At 38.9% G+C, this 19368-nt stretch overlaps 2 protein-coding genes across 2 annotated transcripts in view; both read left to right on the top strand.

Moving 5' to 3' along the window:
- LOC311295362 (uncharacterized protein) overlaps window positions 1–19368 on the top strand; it is a 321297-nt gene that overhangs the window by 264311 nt on the left and 37618 nt on the right. The window lies entirely within an intron of this gene.
- The window catches only part of LOC311295367 (V-set domain-containing T-cell activation inhibitor 1), a 46500-nt gene continuing 32336 nt past the window's right edge, over window positions 5205–19368 (top strand). Inside the window, exon 1 of the transcript XR_014628312.1 lies at window positions 5205–5351. The gene's annotated coding sequence lies outside the window, so the exon portion shown is untranslated. The remainder of the gene's footprint in view (window positions 5352–19368) is intronic.

Genomic DNA, 19368 nt, shown 5'->3' with positions numbered 1-19368 from the left:
TCACTTGATATCAACGAATCTCTTCCAACCATGGTAGTGAGCCTAAGTGTCACTGGACATGAGTCAACCTTTAGACTTCGACTTACTGCATATTCGACGAAGACAGTGTCACTTTGTGTGTCTAACAGAGCATAGACGAGTTTCTCCGAGGCTGGGTCATTTTGTGAGGACAACCACACTGGCACAATCATTGAGGTGTTAGCAGATGTGCATCCAGATTCTACACTTAAAGACGTTGTCACAACCCTTTCGTGTGTGTTCTCTGGGCTTTGGACAGGGGAGGACCTCACCCTTCTCTCGAAGCTGACGTTGTGTAAGCAGGTAGGATGTCTTCCCTTGCAGGTATCACAGCTATGTCTGGAACGACAGTCTCTGGCACTGTGACCGAGTTTCAAACATCCGTAGCACAGCTTAGTATCCTTTATGAACTGTCTCCGCTCTTCAAGAGACTTTGCAGAGAATTTAGAGCAATCATGAATTCGATGTTCACCGTTTCGACAGAACAGACATGGTTTAGAGACTTTACTAGTGTGCTTCGGATTCTCATTTTGTGTGATTATCTTTGTGTGGAAGACATTAGCTTTGTTCTTACTAACCTTGAAGTTATGTTTATCCTTATTAGCTTCAGAAGTGTGAAGAGCATAGAAGGAAGTGACTGGGTTGCAGGCTACCTCGGCCTCAACTGACATGAAATTAGCGAAATCATGGAAAGGTGGGAAATCTTGAGTCTCACTCAGTGTTTGCGTAGCTTGACGATTCCAGCGTGCAGCCACCCAATCAGGAAGTTTACTGACGAGTTTTCTGTTTTCCTCACAATCATTCAGTATTTCCAGTCCCTTAACATGAGGCATAGCATCTTTACACACATTCAGGAAATCTGAGAAATTTCGGAGTCCTTCAGCGTCCTTGGGCTGTATTCTGGGCCAGCATGCGAGTTTCTCTCGAAATGCTCTTTGTACAATGAACGGCTGTCCATAGCGATCCTGAAGTCTTTTCCATGCATCCTTGTAAGCTTCCTCATCATTTCTGTAAAACATCCCTTCTAGAGTTTTCCGAGCAGAACCAGTGACATACTTCTTCAAGTAGTATAACTTGTCTGCTGAGGAGATATGTCTTTTGTCAATGAGTGATTGAAAAGAAGCCTTCCATTCAATAAAGTGAATGGGGTCACCACTGAAGACTGTAGGCTCTGGCATAGGAAGTCTGTTCAGTGTTATACTGTCTTGAACAGCCTGTGCAAGGTAAGACACATCAGCATTGAGAGTTGGCGATGATGTTTTTTCATTGAGTGTTGGCTTAATTGAGGATGAATACACAGGTTCTTGTGTAGGAATGCTTACAGATTGCTGCAGCTCCTGGTTCTGATTAGCAGAGGAAATTATTTCTTTCTTGTCATACACTTCTAGTCTGGCTCTAGCTGCTCTTACCTCCTTGACTGCGTGTAATCTTTCAAACTCACTCCTTTGAGCATCAAGTTCTCTTTTTTGCCTTTCTTCTAGAAGTTGTATTCTTTCCTTTTGTTCCTTTTCCTCCATTATTGTTGCATATTCTGCTTCCTTGGCTGCAAGCTTTGCTTCTGCCTCTATTCGTTTAGCCATCAGTATGGAATTCAGTGAAGGTTGACTTATGGGTGTACTAGGCTGATACGTGAGACCGTAGAACCATAGATGGAGCGAGCATAATCTCAATCAAGCAATTCACGAAGACGCCCTCTTACTCTTTCACCGCCTATGTCTTCATCAACACCTGAGATCCTCTCATAAGCAATCTTTACTATATCCTTCGTCACAGCGTCACAAGCATCAATCCGTCTTCTTATATCAGTAGGAGGAGTAACATAACTTCGAACTCTCATGTATGCGTTCATTACATTGTCTCTTTCATTTTCCAATGTGTCTAAAAGTGTTGCTAGCTGACTCTCAGGAATGTCTGTTTTCAGCTGCCCTCTTGCCTTTCGAGCCTCAGCTTTCCATTGCTCATATGCGTGCATGAGCCTTCTCTCTGCCTTTTGTGACTCCTCTCTTTGATACGCGAGCATCTTTTCTGTTGGAATTCGTGCACGACCAGAGCGACGTTCTTCATCTGTTTTTACACCATCAGAATTATCTTCTATCTCATCTTCTGAATCTCTGCTTTGGGAAGGTAGGATTTTTAATGCTTCCATTTCTTTCACAGGAGTGCACGACTTGGATCCTTGGTCTGTCATCATTTACATCAGCAAATGGAATCAATAGGAAAAGCTCTTACTGTAGCAGCCCAGTTGAATAAAAGAAATTCGCTCTCTCACTGATGTTGTCGGTTTATTGTCCGTAATGCCTTCACAATGCCATCAGAACACGTTCACAACACCTTCACAACACCGTAAGAGCTAAAACAGATGAATTAACATTATTGGAATTTGTAAATAATTCACATACATATATAAATGAAACAAACAGTAGTCGATATAGCAACAAAATTATGAAATTAGTACTAAAATTTACCATAAACAACTTAAATTACTCATAAATCAAACAAACACATATAAAAACAATATTAAAGAGAGGATATGCTATGTAACATTATACAAATGCATAAATATACATGATGTATACCTTGTACTCCTTTCCAACCAGGTGCTAAACAACAGACACAAAAATAAAAATAAAAATAAAATAAAATAAAATAAAACAGCGACTAGATGCCTAAATTCACTTAAAGGTGACCTTAAAACTAGAATTCAAATCCGTGAATCCGTGACCGCATGGTTCCATGTCTCCGTCTGTCCACAATCTGTATGCGCGGCGCGCTCTCTGTGCGCAAGCGATCTGTTCACCTTTTTCCGGCAAGCCGCCTTTCAAAATAAAAGTCTCTATAGGTTAAATAACTAAGAGTGCAAAGTAAACTTCCAAAATATAATAAACACAATATTACGAATATTAAACTAATATTAAGAAATATAGTTATTATGATAATATCAGAATAATATATTAATACCCAAAACTAAATCAAATAACTGAGGGTTATTTACAGACACCTTTTAGCACACTGGCCAAACCATTGTTTGAAATTGTGCAAGAGAAGTCATGCAAGTATGTTGGGTTGATCAACAAACCAAGACTTCTGCATAGGATGTGTTTTCTCTCTAATGAGGAAGAATCAATTAGACTACTATGCACCTACAGAACCAACATTGGTGTTTGCCAATCAGTGGGCATTTTCAAACTACATTGGGTGTTTTCAAGCATTTTCCATCAGGCTTACTAAAATCATGAAGGCCCACCTCTGAACCAAGCCCCCAAGGGATTAGAGCAAATTGGGTAAAGTGGTTGAAAATGCTCATCATCGTGGTCATCAACTGCAAATCACTGTTAGTTAAATGTCACTGTCTCCATCCATGTGTGCTGTCGGCTTTCATCAGCATTTCAATGCTGATCCAACATCCTATAAACATTGAAATTTCAGTCTCAACCAAAATGATTGTTTAGATCAAAACTCAACCCTGTATCAATGTCACCTTGCTATGGGGTGCTATGGTGATACAGCATGTGCTGTACTTTCATTCTAACCACAATACTTCAGAAGGATTTACTAAGATTTTGACTAAAATGATGGATATTCAAGAAACTTCATTCCTAAATTGCAACCAGGGATTGAAATGTACATCCCCCAACCCACGGGTGAAATGCGGGTGAAAATTGACCATGGCGGGTAACGCATATCAACACACTAGCCAATTTGGCGGGTTATGATTCATAAATTGTTTTATCACTTTGCACGGCACCACTATCAGAGTCCTTCCCCTAAAAGAAGCCTCAAACATTAGCAAAACAAAGGGTGAAGAGGGTCGCACACTGAGAGAAGCGCTGTCAATTACGTCAAACTACAACTCTGGCTGTTCAAAATAATGCTGCACCACAGTGTAACGCACATTTTCCTTTTAAAATGTAAAGATTTGGGACAAATATACTGTATGTACATACTGACTTCATACTTGGCTGAAAGATCGTGTATTGTGCATTTACAATTTGATTTTTGTGGCTTGAAAAAAGTATTTTGCTTCATAATAATATAGCCTAAGATCGCCTTCCCATTTGCACCATTTTTGTTCCCCCCAAATACCTTAATTCAAACTCACTGATGCCACTTTCTTAATTCTTGAATTGAACTTTTGCCTGTATGGTGATTAGATTCACTGTGTTGGACTGCCGCCTTGAACTTGAGAACGCTAGTAGCCTACAAAGTGATGTGACCGGTGTGTTAACACTCCGCTGGAGTCCTAGGAGACAATTAAGAGGCCACTTTCTCCGACCCAGTCTCATAAATGCATCATGTCCAAGACTTTAGCGCAAAAAGCACCCTATAGCATCTTTATTGCTATGCGTAGATAAACTCGAAAAAGAAACATTTGCGGTCAATACTGATGCGAGAGGCATGAATTGACAGCCTGTCCACTAATCAACATGTTTAAATTTAAAAATTAATTTTGGGGTGAGCTATATTTGGCGTTTACAACAAAATAAATGCTGTTAAAATTACAAGAGAAGTCACAGAGAATATTATTTTATTTTATTTTAATGGTAATGGTATGCATGAACAGTGAATGGCTGTCATAAGGCTGAAGGCGATTCAATGATTCAGAATCAGATTTAATAATACATATATTTATATCTAAGATGTGACTTTGATAATCTGATTTATTAATGATCATTTTGTTTCAGCTAGTAGAAGTTCTGAATGGGCGGTAACTTAAAAATTTAGTAGCCAAATTGGCTGGTGAGTGAAAAGGTTCATTTTCAAACCCTGATTTCAACTATCATTCTGTTGATTTTATTGTGTGGACCATGTATTATGCAAGTTTTTTCTATGATAAATGAATATGCATAACAAGCAGATTATTTAAACTGAGCTGACCAATCAACTTTGAGGAAGTAGAAGGAGATGTGGAGCATTGCTTGTGTTTTTATTCTTCCTATGTGGGAATGCATGAAAAGGATCTGAAACTGCACGAGTGGAACAACAGAGGAAAGTTTGTGGGAAAAGATTAACTAATTCATTAATTTTTAAACTTAAAACTCGTGAGCATCTAGATGTAGTTCATGACAAATTAACTTAATGTGCCTTTCTTTCTGATTGTGGTGTGTGAAATGTGACCCAGGCATGACTTGACAGAATTTAATCTTTATATGTCACTTATATAACCACTGGACTGATATGACATGTAAACAGACCTTTCCCATTGTGTGGGAGGGACCATTTGTACTGGAACTGAGCATTTGTGATTGTCAAGGAAGTGATTCTTGTGGGAGTATGAGTTACGGTGGTTTTTGCACATGATCTGTCATTTAACAACAGATTCCAGTCACTGTTCGGTAAGTAATTATCTTAATGAGTTCATTGCATTTATGGTTTATATAATTTATCATCACATACCTCCTTTCCTCTCTTTTGAGTGTCACATTAATTATGGTGCTTTTAACATTGATGTTGTTTATTATGTGGCCAGAATCATGTGTTTTTAATGGTATAGGATATAAGTAATATTGTGGTGTTGTGGACATTTTATGGTGGTAAGGCTGCATTTGATGTTGGGCATTTGTGACAAGTGTGTGGTTGTGATCGCATTGTGTTGGCGCCCCTTCTGAGTTGAATGTTAGTTTTATGAGTGAATGTATTTATAATACAAATGTGTTACATTCCTACCCCAGTCTATGGTTAGGGAAAGAAATAACAAATATTAATGCAACAAGAAGACACGGAATAAAAATAGATAAACCACAGCAGATAAAAACTTAACAAAAACTTTATTTGGAAAATAATTAGGTGTGTGTGTGTTTGAATCATACTAAAAGAAGAACAAAACTAAATATCCTACCAAAATAAAAATAATGACAAAATTCATCCTTCCCTCCCTGACTAACGAAAAGCAAGTTTTCCTTAAGATGTGCCTATAGCCCAGCTGTACCCTACAAGTTCAAACAAGCTAGTCATGCTATTCCAGCAGACTCTCCAAGCATTTTTCCCTTTACTAGATACTGGTAAAAAAAAAAAAAAAAAAAAAATCTCTTTTTAACATTCCATGCTTGACTATGGCTAAAATGACACTAAAATGGCTACATGTTATTGTTTTTCTACTTCTGTAGTACAAATACATTAGTAGCGAGCATAGACTTGTTCCCTAAATGGTAATGTACCGCTTTTTTTCTCTAATTTTCTTCAGTTGTGAAAAAAAAAAAGAGAGGCTAGATTTGTCCCCAATCATGTTTTCAACTCAACATTGAAATATATGGTTACATATTTGTTCTAAATTAGCACTTTTGAGTATTATCATGTACATTTTCATGTACAAATTCTCTTTGGCAAAAAATACAGTTAATTGTCATAACAATTTTATAATGTGTAAAACCATTAAATTAGTTTATCAAACTCCAGTCCACCCTGTCGATGCTCTGAGCTGTCGACACGATCTAATCATATTTGTTGTTAGTGCGTCCTACGATGTAGCCGGCCACAGGTGTCGCACATAAACTGGCTTGATGTTGTTATTTTTAAGGTATTGTGCTTTCAGCGTCTTCATTTCTCTACTGCAATGGTTCTCTGGCTGGACTCAAAGGAGTGTATGGTACTGTGTTCATAATGATGTTCCTATCCGCGACCGTCCTTTGAGTCCACGTTGCATAGTTTCACATTTCAGACAATAGGCCGTCCTTGTAACGTTTGAGTTGCGTTCCTTGAGAGCGCATACCGCTTTGGAGCTGGCCATAGAAAACCTCCTTTGGCAGGCGTGAATCTGCCACACGTACAACATGTCCAGACCAGCGAAACTGAGAAACGAGCTGGAAGGCTCGCTTCGGAGCAGGGTTTAATAACCCTGGGTAAAAAGTGATGCTAACACTTGATTGTAAATTACAAGTGTGAAACATTCCTTTACCAGGGGTTAAAAGCAGGGTTTAGAACGACAATTACTCGGGGTTAAACACAGTGTGAAAAGCATACATTTCTTTTGTCAGAGAATTTATGAAATTAACAAGATTTTAAGAAAAATGGCAGCAAAAAATGTGGTGTTTTCAGTGTGAACTCAAACAGAACTTCCTGAAGTTTTGTGTTTTTTTCCTTTAGAAAGTTAGACTTGGTTGTTTTAGACTTCCAGATGAAATTTTGTCTACATGTAACAATCCCTCAGCAAGTTATAGCCATTTATTATAATATTATTCTAGGCGTTTTTGAGTAAAAACAGGTGTATTACATTTACTGACAATGTAGATGTGTCCAAATAAGTTCAGGAAGTAAAGTAAATAGAAAAGTTGTTATATTACAACAGAACACTGAAGCAAACATTTTTCTTCAGAAAATTATATTATAATTTGAACATGAACAACAAATGCAAACAATATAACAAGTAGTGACAACTTAGTATATAAATACTAACAATACAATATAGCCTACAGAGTGTAAATGAACAAATGGTTCACAAATAATCTTCACAAACTAAATACAAAAATAAATTAAAGTTGCAAGCAGCATTTATCGGGGTTCAAGCAATTAAGGCCTTTAAGGCCTTTAAGCACAAAAGCATCAAAAGTTATTAAGTTTTATTTAGCAAGCATGTAACCACTGACATAATAGATGGAAAAGACCATTTACAGCTAATACAGGCAATGTACCATAGGAAATATATGGTTTTAAAGCTTTTTATAGCAGTTATAGTGCCACCTATGGACCGATCTCCATAAAATTGTTTACTGTGACCTCAAATTGAACCCATACACATGTGTACTGAGTTTGGTGAAGATATCTCATTTACTTCTTGAGTTATAGCCATTTTAGTAAAATAGGCTCCTCCCACAATAATTTACCACATTCTAGTATTATTTACTATGATTCTAGCATGATTTACATAGTTTACCATGATTTTATCTTAGTTTACCTTGATTTACCACATTCTAGCATGATTTACCATGATATACTACATTCTAGTATGATTTACCATTGTTTACTGTGATTCTAGCATGGTTTACCATAGTTTATCATGATTTATCATAGTTTACCATGATTTACCCTGTTCTAGCATGATTTACCATGATATACCACATTCTAACATGATTTACCATAGTTTATCATGGTTTACCATGATTTACCCTGTTCTAGCAAAAACTTGCTTCATTAATAAGTAGAATGGCCAGCAGAGGGCAGAAGAAGACCACTTATTGGCTCACTTTCACTTTAAACTTCATGATTTTCACCAGTTTTCTGCACTAAAGCAAACCAGTTTTTCCATGTTAACTCAATAATGCATGCTTACACACACACACATAAAAATACACAAATACAAATATGTTTTTAATGTTTTGGAATATGTTATTGAGAAAATATATTTATTGGTCTTTAGGAATTCCTTTGTGATCTAATAATATAAAAAAGAAAAGAAAAAAAAAGAAAAAAAGATTGCTTTTTAAAGCATTTGTTTGTTTCCCAATACTGAAAAATAATGAAAAGGTCATGTGTAATCCTGCTGCTCCCTCTAGTGGACAGTGGTATTACAGCTTCCATCTTGAAGTGATTGAATGAATTAATTAATGGGAATTTGGTTTTTCACTTATATCTTGGGAACCAGAAGGCGAAAAATTCTGAAACTCAGAGCATAGATAGTGCTTGAGGAGCCCTGTTGAATGAGACCATCAAGGTGTTTTTGGGCTATTGGGGCTGGGAGTTATGACTGTTCAAAGGCATATCTGTTGGGGCTATTATCTCTGGAAAGCCCTGGGCAAATAACACCACATTTGAATCGAAGCTAGCCAAGGACGGGCCCTTTCCAACGAGCTCTCACACAATGTTCGGGGTGGTCTGGGTCGGGAGTTACGGCCGTTCAAAATCGGGGGTCCCGCGGACTGGCGATGCGCGGGGGGGGGCGCGCTCCCGAGGCCCGCGACGACACGTTTCGATCAAGAGCCCGGAGAGGTCCTCACCATCAAAATTTGAGCGCGCAACGACTTTCCGTTTTCGAGTTATGAATGAATTTGTATTCGGGGGCGTGGCTTAATGCCGTTTTACTTTCGTTTCATTTCATTCATTTACTTTCGTCCATTTCCATATCTCAGTGTAACACAATTGTCAATAGTAATACTCAATAGATGAGTTTTGACAAAATGTGATTGTAAACGTTAAAATAATGATTTTATAAAGTCTAAATATGAATTTTATAACAATATTAGGGAGTAGTATGATGAAATGACAGCAGGGGGCAGTAAAATACCACTTATTGGCTTAATATGTCATTATATTCATATAAAATCACCTTTTGAAGAAGCTCAACTTTTTCTGATAATTATTGATCTAGAGAGTTCAGAGAATTGTACTGCACTGGTTTTGAACATTATGATATGAACATTATATGATAATAGATAGAAGACACCATTTACAGCCAATACAGGCAATTTACCATAGGAAATATCTGTTTTTCAAAGCTTTTTAACAGTTATAGCGCCACCTATAGTCCGATCTCCATGAAATTTCGCATGCTTGTTAATGATGTTATGTCACATATGCTCAACAATTATTGTGAAGTTCTGAGTTTTTGTTTAGGATTTATAGGTTTTTGAGTGTATTTTGTCACGCCCATTTTATAAATGACTCTATTACAGTCATCAAAATGCAAAAGTTCAACTTTTTTTTGATAATTATTGATCTAGAGAGTCCAGAGAATTGTCCTAGACTGGTCAGGTTCTGATCAGGCGAAAAACCAGGGACTAGTTCGCAAAAGTAGGTTTTTAACATAATTATAAATATTTAATGAACGGTTTGATTGACAGCAATGGTTCTTGAGGCAAAGTTGTTCATCATGAGGAGATCTATCAAATGATATGCTTATTGTGTTGATGTGTGCAACACCGCGTGATTACAGAGGGCATAAACCTCGTTAGCGCCAACTAGTGGCCGATTTCTTTCAAAATTCTTACAGACCTCTAGGGCCATGAGTCGAACATGCCCATCGAGTTTCGTTCCGATCGGCCTCTGTTAACCTTGTCTTATAGGTGCTCAAATTTCATTGGCCGACGGCGGCCATGTTTTCTGAGATACGCCAATGTCCTCATAGACATACCATGCCTTGGACCAAGACACTGCATACCAATTTTCAAGTAATTTGGACTAACGGTCAGGTGGTCATAGCCCTTTTCATGTTTTTTTAATGTTATAGCGCCACCTAGTGTTCAATCGTCGCGATTTTTTTACTGTTACCCCAGATTGAACTCATACACATGTGTACCGAGTTTGGTGAAAATACAATAGTTTTTTTATGCCGCGGGCGGCTGTATCGGTCTTTAAGGGTTAACTGTTCATCTACAAGCCTACACAGATCACCTTCAGCCGTATAAGGAAGCTCTTAACACTACCTGGTCCACTTACTACTCGCACCTCATACACTCTTGTTCCACCAACCCCAAGGCTCTCTTCTCCACAGTAAATAAACTTCTCAAACCCAGTGACAATACCACCAACTCATTCACAACTGATAAATGCAACTCTTTTCTTTCATTTTTTTCTGACCAAAATTGACACCATTTATAACAACCTGTTCTCTTCTTCTGTCACCACTATCTGCCCTCCCACTCCATCATTTGTTGCTCCCCCCTTCACCTCTCAGTCCCTGTCTCAGTTCTCCCCTGTGTCGGCAGGGGAACTGTCCAAAATTGTAACAGGAATGAAAACATCTACATGTGTCCTGGACCCCATCCCATCCAACCTTATCAAGGACTGTCTACCTGCTATCTCCACACTCATCACAGAAATCATTAACTCCTTTCTCAGCTCTGGCTCAATCCCCCCTTCACTCAAACTGGCTGCTGTCATCCCCATCCTCAAAAAACCTGGACTCAACCCTGACATCATGTCAAACCTTCGGCCCATCTCCAATCTCCCCTTTCTGTCTAAGATACTGGAACGCACTGTGGTCAAACAACTTAAAACTCACCTCTGCTCAAATGACCTTTTTGAACCATTTCAATCTGGTTTCCGATCACAACACAGCACTGAAACAGCCCTCCTCAAAGTCACCAACGACATCCTCCTCTCTGCAGATGCTGGTCACCTCACCATCCTCATCCTCCTTGATCTAACTGCAGCTTTTGACACTATCAACCACACCATTCTTCTCTCCCGCCTCAAATCTTCCCTCAGTATCACCGGCACTGCCCTCTCCTGGCTCCAATCTTATGTCACTGACAGACAACAATTCATCCACATCAACAACTGCACCTCCTCCACTGCTCCGCTGCCCCAAGGCGTCCCCCAGGGTTCGGTGCTTGGTCCTCTCCTCTTCATACTATACCTGCTTTCCCTTGGCAATGTCATTCGCCACCATGGTCTCAACTTTCACTGCTATGCCGATGATGTTCAGCTCTACATCTCCACCAAATCCATCACCTCTGCCAACAACTCCACTATCACCAACTGCCTCACTGACATTAAATCCTGGATGCACATCAATTTCCTTCAACTCAACTGCGAAAAAACAGACATGATCATCATTGGTCCCAAACCCATCACTAAAACCATTCACAGTTTCTCCCTCACTGTCGACACCTTTACCTTGTCTCCATCCCTTCACAGTCGCAACCTCGGAGTCATCTTTGACAATTACCTCTCCTTTGAACACCACATAAAACAAATCACCAGAACTGCCTTTTTTCACCTCAAAAACATCGCCCGACTACGTCCATCACTTTCTTTCTCTGCTGCAGAAACCCTCATCCACGCCTTCATCACCTCCAGAATCGACTACTGCAATAGCATCCTGTACGGCTCAACATCCAAAACCTTAAATAAACTAAATAAAAACCTGCTCACCCACACCTGCACCCGTGACCACATCACCCCTGTCCTCAGGAACCTCCACTGGCTCCCGGTCCCACAACGAATTCAATTCAAAATCCTTCTCCTCAAACACAAAGCCCTCCATAACCAGGCTCCTTCTTACCTGCTCCACCGCCACAACCCATCTCGTAGCCTCCGCTCATCTGATGCCAACCTCCTGACTCTACCTCCCAGGACCAAGCACCGAACCTGGGGTGACAGAGCCTTCTCTGTTGCTGCCCCCTCCCTCTGGAACTCTCTCCCCAAACAAATCCGTGACTGCACTGACCTTCCAACATTCAAATCACTGACAAAAACTTTTTAAAATTGCTTTTAATGTTTAGCTTAGTCCAGTGTGTTTTTTAGTGCATTTATTTTATTTTATTTTATTTCTATTTGATGTTGTTCCTGCTGCTTTTGTGATTTTTTTTTTCTATGTAAAGTGTCTTTGAGTACTCAGAAAAGCGCTTTCAAATAAAATGTATTATTATTATTATTATATATATAGGCCTATGCTATTTTGTCTATAATTTCAGGAACTACCAGTTTTTCACAGAAAGGTAACCATATTTAACTGGACACGACAGAAAATCCACAGCCTGAAAGTAATCACAAAAAAACTTTACCTTCAGACCTGAATTTCTTTCCACTAAGCAAAAAAAAAAAAAAAAAAAAAAGTCTTGCTAAATAATTGCTCTTCTGCAATGTTGAAATGAATCTGGAAAAAGATTTTTGCAAACTTTTTTTTATTTTTTTTATTGGAGTTTTTAACGTAAACATCAATTGTGGGTTCGATTCTCAATACTGGCTGGACCTTGAGTTGCCCTTGAGCAAGGCACATAACCCCCAATCACTGTGTGTTCACTACTCACTGTGACATGATTTTTGGGGATTAAAAATAAGAATGGGTGGATTTTTTACCATTATAGGGTGGTTGTGTACATACACTGCTGACACACATTTATGTTCAAGTGAATTTTGCATAATAGGTCCCCTTTAAAATAGAAAATTTGCAATGTAAAATATTAAAATAAGTTTAAAAATTGAAAAAAGCTCTGAAAAAAAAAAAAAATCATATTGTAGTTGAACCACAGAAGCACTATGCAAAAAGGACAAATATCTCCTGACTGAGATGGAATGTAAACGGTATGTCTTTATGTTTGTGAGAGAGGGACTCCATGTTCAGTGTACATGAAGTGGTTGTTTTGAGAATAGCCAGCTTGATTTTCTTCTCCTGAGAAGCTGTGGAATGATTCAATCTTGTTTTGTTTTAGTATGTAGTTTTTGCGATGTGATCTGGCATTTAGGGTTGAACATACCAGTGGCAGTCTGGTAGGTGATTTTCTTTTGTATAGATGGTGTGCAAATGAGCTGCTATATTACATCATTTGTGTAGATTGTGTGTTCACAGTGCATGTTTAAAACATTAATATAAATCAACCGTGTGATATAGCCAAAGAAATAAGGAGAAAACATTTTGTTTAACTGTATAGGAATGAATCAGTTATTACCCAGAGCTTTTGTGGTGTTTGTGTTCGGTGAATATAATGTGTCTTTAATGTTGTGTACAGTATATTTAGAGTGCCTCTTCAGATTACTTTTTATTCATTTTTACATTTAACTTTGCTTTTATTTGCTTTTTTTTCAGTTGGTGTGTGTGTGGTTTTTCTATGGTTTACCATCATTTATATCAATACATCTGGTTGGTTGTGACCAAAACATTGTTTGCTTGCTAATACTTTTGTCCCAGTGTGCCATGTGTTTAAATCGCACTTCTGCTGTTGTTGTTTTTTTTAGTTGAAAATTTTACAGTTTTTCTCGATTGCTTGAACACATTTCTTGAAATTATGCCTCGTATTCTCAAAACTGTAAACACAAATCCATAACGTCTCACCCAATTTCCCAAACATCCTATTTTCAGGTCAAAATGAAGCTCTACTCTCAAAACCATTCACTCTTGCTGAAAAACCAAACTTTGCCCTCAGACAGGACACACAAGCCCTCAAAATCACACACACTACAACATAGTCTAACACACTGGTGCAATAAATTAAAAACAACATTTCCAAAACTGGTAAGTTATGTTGCTTGTGGTCCCCCCTCCCCCCACCTCAGGCATTTAAAACCTTTTATTAATTTATAAAACTTTTATTTGCAAACCCCGTAACAGACAACATGGACTTGGTTTAAAGAGGATTTTACACAAAACTTGCTTTAAAACAAACATCTACCTACCGCTCATGTGTCCCTCATAACAATTAAATAACTACAAATGTAACATTTATGATACTTTTCACATTTTTTGGGGGACTGAAGTTAAAAATAGACAAATTGTGTGTCTGTGTGTAACAATATACTGTAGACTCAGAGAGCTCACCAGGAGAACAGTTAACATCAGTTTATCGAATTTGCAAAGAGAATGACCACACGCTGATAGCAGACAGAGTAGGAGAATGATTGCTGAGAAGCACAGTTGTTGATGACCAGCAGGAAACCACAATGACAGGGAAACACACAGAGACAAAGGAGAACGACTATGGAGATGGTAACAGAGTGGAGATTGTGGAACGCTGGAGAAGGTATAGGAATCTTTCATAGAGACGTTGTGAACAGGTTAGACTTGTCAGTCTAGTATCCACTTGTGAGAACAGATGATGTGTGTGACTGAGGTGTGTGCTTAAGTAGTCCATGGTTGATAAACAACAGGTACAGGTGATTTTTAATTGCCTTCCCTATTTTTTCCCACAAATATTAATGTGACAAGGTTTAGGATAGTGTGACGGGGTTGAAGGGAGGCATTGCCTTCAATTTAATATATTTTGTAATTTTTTCTTTCTCATATTGTGCCCTTCTTTTTGGATCAACATATCTGCATGCATAACACTGCATGTCTTTCTGCTGCTGATGTGGCTGCCATTTCTGAGATGTTTAAGTGTTTCTGTGTTTAAGTGGACACATTACAAAAAATATTCTTTTTGTAACAAAATTATGAGTTGTCATGAATTTGGTGTAAGTATATCTTTACTGAAACATGACTATTTTATATTTTATTTTATTAAAATAATCCATAAATTAAGTGGAAAAACTCAACCCTGTCACAAGTTTTCAACCCTGTGACGGGGTTGAGGTTTTCTGCACAAAATGGCCACTGCTCCTCTTGTAGTGTAGGAGAGTAGACCATATATGGCAGCAATGAAGTAAGTACATTATATACCTATGGATTAAAGTAAAATTTAAAATTTGTATGTGATGGGGTTGAGTTGTTAAGCTTGACAGTACCCTCCCTTGACTATAACAGGCCTCTAAAATATTAATAAAAAGTATGATACTACTTACCATTTTATGCAACACTGTTAAAAACCTGAATGATTTCATTTCTGTTAAATGTCACATATGGGTGGAGTCTAAATTATTATAGGTGGAGAATAGTTGTGAAGCAGTGAAGTACCCCAGGGACCTGACAAAATGCTTAGTTTACAATAGAAATAAGACATTATTTTAAATCGTCACATATGCTGTGTAGATGATCGACACGAACACGATGATGAAGCGGAAAGTCTCTTTAATTATATCACAGGCATACATCCAAACCGGAAAGAGAGCTACTCACACACATGTAACATAGACAATACCCGACAATGAACACAAACAGAAGTGAACTTAAGTACACATGATATCGAGGTAGATAATGAGTGCACAGCTGAACATAATGAGTCACCAAGACAACAAACGACTAACTCAGGCAGAAGGTGGTAAAACACAAAAAGTCCAAACTAACAGAACCGTGACAGAATGCCCCCATCCATGGGATGGCCTTGAGCAGGGGCAGGTAGATGAAACCCAAGTGCACAACGAGGAAAGCGCTCAATGGCGTTGTAGCTGGAGGGAGGAGCCATGGGTGAAGACAGCCGGATGGTATCATGGTGACAACAGGATGCGATGACCACTTAGGAGGTGGAGCTCACTGTGTAGCCAGAGTGACAGGACACCGATGACCTAGGCGACCTCGACGGAGCCGCAGCGACGACCCCTGTTGTGCCAAATTCAAAGTCTTTGGTTCGGATCTCAAAGGAAGCTCTCAGAGTCGAAGTTCCAGGTCTCAGAAGAATTAACTTTATTGAACAAACAACAAAGTGAGATGCCAGCTGGCCATCTAAAGTTACCATTGCCAGTCTTCATGTCTTATACCTTTTTCTTATCGCTAGGTGCCCAATGGGCATCCTCATATCCATCTCTTCTTTTTTGTCCCTCCTTGTGTCCTTGTCACCATTAAAAACATCCCCCTCTAGACCTTCTTCTATTGGTGGAACATCTCAAACCATCTTATATAATGTTTTTCTTCCAGTGCTTCCCAACACCTGCATCCCTCCTTACAGGTTTTTGGGTACTTTTCAATTCTCTTATCCCTGTGACCTATTTTCTGCTTGGCATTACTGCATTCAGACTTTTACATGAGACAAAGGGAATTCTCCAACACATCCCCCCTTTGGGACTAACTGTAGTCCCACCTTCACTTTTGACCCAGAAAGTATCTTCTTGAATAAACCTCTCTCTGTTATCTATCAATCATGGCCAATATAGACCACCCATCTTTCTTATCAATAGGCTTACATCACAAAGGTACACTCTGGAGGAATAGTGAGACCAAACATCTCCACCCCCCTTTGACTGGAGTGGAGTAAAAGATCTCACTCTCCTGTTGGATCATCACTTTGAAGGGATAGATTATTTCAAACATTTGATTTCCAGTATAATCAACATATCTCAGTGTACAGACTTGAAGTTAGGATTGTCCCATGGTGCCAAAGGAACTGCACAGGCGCTTCCGGTGGCCTGGAGTGCTATCTGGGTTGCTCCATCGTTGCCAGAGGTGCCCTGGTCCTGCCTAGGGCGTTATCTGGTGTTGGAGCAGACAGTGGGTTTTTAAACCACCAGTTGAATCTGCCCATGCTGGCTCGGCAATCGGTGACCGCGCTTGTAATTAATTTCTCTTTTTACCCTGTGGAAACATTTTCCAGTAGTCTAATGCATGTACTTTCACATTAAATTCATAAAAAAACGTTAAAATATTAAAAGAACTCTTTAGAGCGAGTAAAGTGTTGGATAAGTGACAAAAAGTAGTAAAAACATTCTTTTTCCTTCATATCTGGTCGCATTACCTCGTACCACGGGCAATGACCTGCTTCAAACCTTATGTCGTCCCCTCTCATACACATATTCATATTTATGAACAGTTAGTGTGATTATATGTACAAATATTCTCAGTAGGATAAGTGTAAAAAATATATTCAGGAAGGGGTCCTTACATAAAACCAAAGAAACAGAGAAAACCCCCTCTAACTAACTCCCTACTCTACCCATGTTCTAATAATCTATCTAATTTTGCCCCAAAAATAAAATACACAGTGTTGCTACCTCCCTCTCTTTACAAAAACAGAATCAAAACTGTTAGAAATCAAAAAGTAACAAGGTACCCCGTTCCTTACCCCTTCACCAGAACTCCTTACAGGATGTCATCTAGCTCATCCAGACCTGTCCCAATTGTTTCAAAGTTCTTGAAACAGATTCTGTCAAAGGAAAAATCAATGTGGCGTTTTCACAATTCTCTTGAACAGTCGTGATTGTCATGTTATTATTTACTGTTGCTCTGGCATATATATTATGCTGAAAGATTTATACACATTTGGGTCATAATACATTTATTTGTCTAGGTGCCATATTATGGCACACTTGCCTGTCAACCATTAGTTTTGTTAAATCATTCATACTCTAATGATGTGTCTAGTATGTAGTTCTTTGGGGTTTCTCATTTGGTTGGGTCTATTCTTACATCAAGCTTTTTGCATTCACTTCCCTACCCTTTCTGGTTATAACATTTCTGGTAATGCTGGCTCCCCAACATGGCTAGACATTCCACTGGGCAATATGGAGTTATTCGATCAGTTTGGTTGTCACAATACTGCAAATAAAATCTGGCACAATGTACAATGTCATATTAGTTTGGCAATATAATTAACTTTCTCAAAGGAGAGGGTGAGCATAAAACACAAGTGCTCTTTTTTGTCTGTTTTACCGTATATTCTGCCCACCTGTACCATTCATTCTGATAAGCAGTGTCCAATCATTTCTCTTTTCCTTTCTTAGTTCTGATTCAAAATCATATTCAGTTTTGGTGTAGTTCTCATCAGTGGCCATATCCCACTTCAGGGACCTTCTTACATTGTGTTTGCACGTTTTGTTACCTCGTGTTGGTTTAGTCATGTTAAGGTGACTCATTCCGTTCAATGTCTGGAAGGTCGATGTCTGGGAGATCAATGTCCTGGAGGTTGAATTCGGCAAACTTTTCTTGTTGGTATGGCTCACTGGTGGAGGGTCCTGCTTCAGGAGACTGCTCTTCTGGAGGCCTTGTGCCTGAGGCAGTTGCTGCAGCGTATGTATCACTGCTAGGATCAGTATCAGGAGCTCTCCCACCTTCTGACCCTGAGTCCTCTGGAGGGGGTACACCATCCTGTATCGGACCAGAATCCTTGCGAAAATCCTTGATCTTTCTCAATATCTCCCTCCTTGCGCAATGGTCAAAACCATGCGCATCTGGAATTAAAATGTTAAGCAATGGGGTGGGGGCTATCATATGGCCTTCATGTTATCTCCATACATTGTTGCCTTTAATTACACAGTCATTGCCTTTTTTATGAGCCTGACATTGATAATAGCCAATTTGGTGGGGAACATCATAGCTTTGATCAGCTTAGTAATTTGGTCCCAATGTTGAATTGGGGTTCCATCACTCTTTTTGAATCCTCTTTATTTCCATACTGCACCAAAGAGATGACATACGCCATGGGCATATGCAGAATCGGTATAGATGTTGGCTACTTTGTATTTAGCCAACATGCAAGCTTCAATAAGTGCTTTTAGTTCGGCCAGTTGTGCTGAGCAAGGTTGTTCACAATGCTGCATCACAACATAATTGAAATGATGTCTCCATCTCTTTGTACAACATCAAAACTTGCATGATTGCATAAGTGGCCTCTGAAACATGAGCCATCTACAAAATAGTCCACGTCTGCATCAACAATTGGTGTTGATTCCAAATCTGGTCTCAGACGAGTAAAGGCAGAAACACATTCATGAGGTGTTCCTTCTTCTAACGGGACTAAATTTGCTGGGTTTGTCGTTGTACATCTCTTTATTGTATCAGGATAGGTTAGTAAAGTGGAGTATTCTAAGTATCTAGCTTGGTTTAAAACAAAACGTCCTTGTTCTATTAAATCAGCAACTTTATGATGGGTGTATATTATGACTGGATAGCCCATGGTGACAGCAGAAGCTTTATCATAAGCAAAATATACAGCAGCTAAGCCTTGTTGATAGCATGGTGGGTAGCCTTGAGCAACAATGTCTAGTTTGGTGCTATAATATGCGATATAGTCTTAGATCTTCCAAATCAAGCTAAAGAAGGCGCAGCCATTGTCTTTCGAGACAGAAGGGGCCAACTACCTTGGAAAGTGAAGGAAAAAAGGTATCTGCTTTCGTCCG

The sequence above is a fragment of the Rutilus rutilus genome (genome assembly GCF_951802725.1).
Source record: "Rutilus rutilus genome assembly, chromosome: 8".
Classification (NCBI taxonomy): Eukaryota; Metazoa; Chordata; class Actinopteri; order Cypriniformes; family Leuciscidae; genus Rutilus; species Rutilus rutilus.
The sequence above is the reverse complement of the archived record's forward strand: the minus strand, read 5'-3'. Positions and strand labels throughout refer to the sequence as shown.